Source organism: Nycticebus coucang, chromosome X, assembly GCF_027406575.1.
Source record: "Nycticebus coucang isolate mNycCou1 chromosome X, mNycCou1.pri, whole genome shotgun sequence".
NCBI lineage: Eukaryota > Metazoa > Chordata > Mammalia > Primates > Lorisidae > Nycticebus > Nycticebus coucang.
Window position 1 is genome coordinate 175,848,926 of NC_069804.1, and position 6,579 is coordinate 175,855,504.

Sequence of the window (6,579 nt, forward strand, 5' to 3'; positions counted from 1 at the left end):
AGGTGCTAAAGCCTGTGGTCTGAATCTGGAGGTGCACTCCCCTGATCCCTTTTTTGCCCACTGAAGGTAACTCGGCTTCGGCCCATCAAGGTTGCTGAGGGTGGTGTGCAAAGGGGGAAGGAAACGGTGGCTCCCCTCTGACTCTGGCAGGAGTACCTGCTGAGTCCCTTGCTCACTGAAGGGAACCAGGCTCCACCCCACCAGGGTTGCAGGCAGTGTTGCGTGGTGGGGGGTGGATGCCTCTGGACAGATTCTTGGGTGGGGTGCACCTTCCTGACCCCATTGCTCATTGAAGGGTCCCAGACTCTTACCTCTCAGGTTTTGGGTATGGAACTTCAGGTGGATCCCTACAATCAAGTCTCTGGAGAACCTTTGAACTGTCCCTGTTGAGCAGTGACTGTACTGCCCAGGACAATCAGACTAGAACTCTTGACCAGAGCTATCCACCTGGGGAACACTCCAAGGTTGATAGGTGCTCATTTGGTAGCAGGAGGGACTGACTCTCCTGTGTAGCAGCTGCTGGTGGGGGAAAGGGTGCCACAGTTGCTGATATCTCTGCCCAGCTGAGATTTAAGCCTAATACTGTAATTCATTAGGATTGGATAGAGGCTGGCTGACTGCAAGACAGAGTCAGCTAGCACTATTACACCAAGCAGGTCCTAAGAGGCTCTGCTGCAACTGTGAAAGGGACTTTTGTAAATCTGTAAATCTGTAAAGGGAAAAGCCACAATCACCAGCTCTCTGAATCCCTCAAACCAATCTCACCAAACCATTTTTACTAGCCAAATTGTGGGAAAATACTCATGGGGCAGAACCAGTGGAAGAACTCTGGCAAAATGAATAACCAGAGTAGATCAACTCCCTCAAGGAACGACAAAAGAGATACAACAGAAGATGCCATTCATAGACAAATGGCTGAATTGTCAGAAATAGAATTCAGAATATGGATGGCCAATAAAATGAATAGAATGGAGAAAAAGTTGGGAATAGAAATCTAAAGAGTTGTTCAAAAGTTGTCTCAAGAAATTAGTGAATTCAAAGACAAAATCACCAAGAACATGGACATAATAAGAGATAGCAGTGCTCAGGGAAATGAAAATGTTATTCAAGGAGCTTCAAAATACAGTGGAGTCCCTTAGTAATAGAGTTGAACAGGCAGAGTAAAGGATCTCTGAAATTAAATAAAAGACATTTAAACGATCCCAAATACTTAAAGAGGCAGAGAAAAGGTATCAAAAACTGATCATTCCCTGAGAGAGTTGTGGGATCGTTCCAAAAGATCAAATATTCGACTTATAAGAATTCCTGAAGGAGAAGAGGATGGTAAAAAGGCATAGATGCTCTACTCCAATATGTTACGGAGGAGAATTTCCCAATCATTGCAAGAGATACAGAATTTCAGATAGTAGATAGTTTCAGACCCCAGCAAGACTCAATCCAAATAAATCATCTCCTAGACACATTGTAATTAACTTTGCCAAAGTTAATATGAAGGAGAAAATTCTGCAAGCAGCCAGACGTAAGAAAAGCATTACCTACAAAGGGAAAAATATAAGATGACTGCAGATCGTTCAGCCAAAACTTTTCAAGTCAGAAGAGGATGGTCATTGACCTTCAATCACCTAAAACAAAACAACTTTCAGGCCAGGATCCTGTATCCAGCTAAACAGAATTTCATTTGTGAAATCAAATGATAAAGGAGAAATAACAGACATAGAAATTCAAAGAATCCTCAATGATCACTATAAAAAACTATTCTCATAAATACTATAATCTTGATGAAATGGACAAATACCTAGAAACACACCACCTTCCTAGACTCAACCAGAAGGAATCAGAAATTTTTAATAGACTTATATCAAGCACTGAATTAGCATCAAGAATACAAAATCTCCAAAAAAGAAAAGCCTGGGACCAGACGGCTTCATAACAGAATTTACCAAACCTTCAAGGAGGAACTAGTACCTGTATTACATAATCTTTTCCAAAACATGAAGATAGAAAGAGTCCTACCCAACACATTTTATGAAGGAAATATTACTTTGATCCCCAAAACATGAAAGGAACAAAGTTCCTTCAACAAAGAAAGAAAACTAAAGACCAATATCATTAATGAATACTGATGAAAAAATATTCAGTAAGATCCTAGCAAACAGAATTCAATGACACATAAAAAAAATTATACACCATGATCAAGTTGGTTTTATCCCAGAGTTACAAGGTTGGTTCAACATATGTAAATACGTGAATATAACACACCACATAAATAAAATAAAAAACAAAGGCCATATAATTCTATCAATTGATGCAGAAAAAGCTTTTGATACTATCCAGCATCCCTTCATGATTAGAACACTTAAGAAAATAGGCTTAGATTGGACATCTCTTAAACTGATAGAGGTTATCTACAGCAAACCCAGAGCCAATATCATATTGAATGGAGTAAAATTGGAAAAATAGTTCTTCATTTTATATGGAATCACAAACAACCTCAAATAGTCAATACATTACTTAAAAATAAAAACAAATAAGAAGGCATCATGCTACTAGACTTCAGATTATACTATAAATCTATAGTGACCAAAACAACATGGTACTGGCACAAAAATAGAGATGTAGATGTATGGAACAGAATAGAGAACCTAGAGATGAACCCATGCACATATCATCATTTGACCTTTGATAAGCCTAACAAAAACATACACTGAGGGGCGGTGTCTGTGGCTCAAAGGAGTGGGGCGCTGGCCCCATATACCAGAGGTGGTGGGTTCAAACCCAGCCTCAGCCAAAAAGTGAAAAAAAAAAAACATACATTAGGGAAAAAATTCCCTATTTAGCAAATGGTGCTGGGAGAACTGGCTAGCAACTTATAGAAGACTGAAACTAGACCCTCACCTTTCACCACTAACAAAAATTAATGCTCACTGGATAAAATATTTAAACTTAGGACATGAAACTATAAAAATACTATAAGAAAGTACAGGGAAAATGCTTGAAGATCTTGGCCTGGGAAAATATTTTATGAGGAGGACACCCCTGGCAATTGAAGCAATATCAAATATATATTACTGGGATGTGATCAAGCTAAAAAGCTTCTGCACACCTAAGGGCACTGTAAGTAAAGCCAGTAGACAGCCTTCAGAATGGTAGATTTTTGCAGGTAATGTTTCCAACAAAGGTCTGATAACTAGAAACCACAGTGATCTCAAACTAATCAAATTGTGGTATATGTATACTATGGAATACTACTCAGTCATAAAAAGAAGGAGACTTTACATGTCTTATGTTTACCTGGATGAGGTTAGAATGTAGTCTTCTTGGTAAAGTATCTCAAGAATTGGGGGGAAAAAGTATCCAATGTACTAAATACTATTATGAAACCAATATATAAACACTTACACATTCATACAAATGATAAAATACAAAGATAGTCCAGAAAAAAAGGGAGAGAGGAGGGATAAGGGAGGGGAGGGGGGAAGGCAAGTGGAGGGAAGGTATTTGGCAGGATCTCACCTAATGTACACAATGCAAGGGTACATTTCAAAACAACTAAGAGTATATTATAAATGTCATACCACAAAAATAAGTGAAGTGATGGTTATGTTAATTAGTTTGATTTAAGCATTCCATATTACATATCAAATCATTACGTTTTATCCCATAAATGTATACAGTTATGGTTTAATAAAAATTAAGTTAAACATATATATTTCAACATTTTCTATTTTAATGTAATCTTACTAGCTGCGTCTAGCATGTACACTTATATACTTTGAGCCTTGAAGAACTGTAGGGAGAATTAAATTAAACATGAGAATTAAATTAGACAAATTTCTGGAAAGTACCTATAATTGCTCTGCCTTTTATGTCTATTTCTTGCACAAGAGTACTTCTTCTTTCTCTTTAACTTAGCTACATATTAAACAAGTTTTCGTTAAATCTTATCCAGAATATTTACGTGTTTGCAGCAAGATGGGCCCTAGAAGTATAGACTCACTCCTTTAGATTTTAGGAAGTAACTGAATTCAGTGTTTGTAAAACTGTAGTTTACATATGACCTATTCACCTCAGATTCTTGTTAAAAAGGCAGATTCTCAGACATCCTAGACCATACATACTAAAATAGAATTTTGTAGCATGACTCCTGGAATCTGCATTTTAAACACATGGTACCTGTGCACATTAAAATATAATGGCCACCTTTGGGGATTTCCAAGTTTGTGCTTCAGGACTGAAAAGGCAACCAAAGCCATACTGAAGAAACTACTACACATGAGTAATTTCTGTTTCACAAAAGCAAGAGGCAAACCCTCAAAATGCTAGAGTTGTTTTCCTTTCTCTAGGAATTTCAAAGCATTGTTGACTTTCTGATTCTGCTTGTTTTAATAATGAGTTCCTAAGTGTCTGAGTGCCTGTTGTGGGTATTGCCTAGAAGAGCTCAAACAAGCAAGGCAACTTTAAGCATAGCAGAGAATGGACTAAAAATCTGGTTTGGTTTAGGTGGGGAAAATGAGGAGGAATTTTCCATTTCAAGCTTGCTGGTGGCTATCGTGACACTACATTCCATCTGTTTGAAAAATCTCACACCAATTAAATGTAGCATATTTTAACTTATCTTACAATAAGTTTATATTGTGTAATTAAAAGTTATTTTTTTCCAGGAGACTTTCTTTACACATTACAGAGGTTAGTATCTAACTCAATGAGTTAAATGGTTGTTAAAGGACAATTCCATGCATATTTACTTTATTTTTTAAATTTCAGATTATTATGATGGTAAGCTCCCATCTATGCATATTTAAGGCATCAAAGCTGTATCTTCAATGGACAAAGAGGTAAGGTTAAGAGAAGTAATCAAGCAGTGCAAAAGTGTCCTTCCAAATGTAAGAAGATAATCACAGGATTGCTATAGAGGCATAGTTCTAATGAATTATTTTTTTTCTTTTTTGCCACATTGAAATAAAGAATAAGATATGTTTAACATTCAGCTAGATAATTTTGAATTCTGGAAAATAAATTCAGTATCTTGTTACTGGTTGAGGAGCTGAGGACTTTATCATAGAAGGAAGAATCCTACCATGTTTAGATTTTATTATAAGGAAAAGAGTAGAGTTAGAAGAAATGTTATATTTAGATAAGACAGTAGTTATATTTATTAATGGTTAGATTAGTAATTGATAAGTGATATTAGCAAGTAATATGAAATTTACTTTGGGGTATGTGGGTTCTTTGAACTTTACATTAGACCATAACCTATTAAATCAGTCAGTATTTTTTTATTAATGAGCAATTTTAAGAAAGAAGCTTTTGGTTATTTTATGTAAAATATATACAAAGCATCACTGAGTTCAAAAGTATACAAAATATACTTAATACATTTTGAGCTTTTATTGAATAGCTGGAGAAACCAAGGTGCTAAAATGGCAAAATGTCTTACTTAGGAGGTATTTTGATCATTTATCACAGATCCTAGATATCAGATATCCATCCCAGTACCTACACTACACAATATTTTTAGATCTCTAATTAAATTTATTTTGCCTGAGAAAAGAACCAGTGTTTAGAGCATGAAGCTATTACCAAGACACTCTCATCTATTATGGGGCATGAGCTAAATATAGCTTAATTACAAACAGGATGGCTGGGAGAAGAAAAGGAAACATTTCTCAGGTCTATTCCATGAAAACTAAAATTTGCAAAATAATGCAATAGGCTGCCTCCTTTGGAGAAAACTCAAAGTTTTGACCCACCAGCTTGATTCTTGTTATGGTGGCTACACACACATACCAAACACAAGCATATCCACACACACCATTTACATGCAAGTAGATAAAGAATAAAACCACTGGGTCTATATTTTCCCCCTACACCCTGCTCTCTGTGCTGAGTATCCTTGACAATTTTATGTCTTTAATCACTATCTATCAGGCTTAGTTCTTTTACTCCATGAAGTTGCCAGTTCTGCTATCTGTAACAGTGCCTGAATATGTTTAGCAAATGATGCACCACCGATGAGTTAAAAAGTGATACGTAAAGCTCAGAAAGACATGTTTATGCTACAGTTATCTTTGAAATGAATTTTTAAGCACTATGTCTAGAGTGTTTTTACTACCATAAGTTGAACCTTTATTTTGAAAAATATAGCTTCAAAGAAAACTTGCAATGAAAATACTAATGTACACAGCTATGGTTTAATAAAAATAAAAATAAATAAAAAATAAATAAATAAATGCTATCACAACTAAAAAAATAAATAAATAAAATCAAAATAAAAAATTGAGAATAAAAACAAAAAAAGTAAAAAAAAAAAGAAAGTGTTTAAAATAATTACATTTAACTGAAGATGTTTGTAATTCAAAATAGTCTGCCCCTTTTAAAACGGAGATTGATGATTCATTTCCTACAAAATTGTAGGGAAATAAGTGGAAACTTCTTTTCTCATGATAATATCAGATATTTATGTTCTCATTTGAAGAATGCTGCCTTAGAGAAGTAGAGTCACTTCAGGTTCTTCCAAAAAGAAAATTTCTTCATAGACAAAGTTCATTCAGAAATAAAGACAGATATAACTTCTGGATT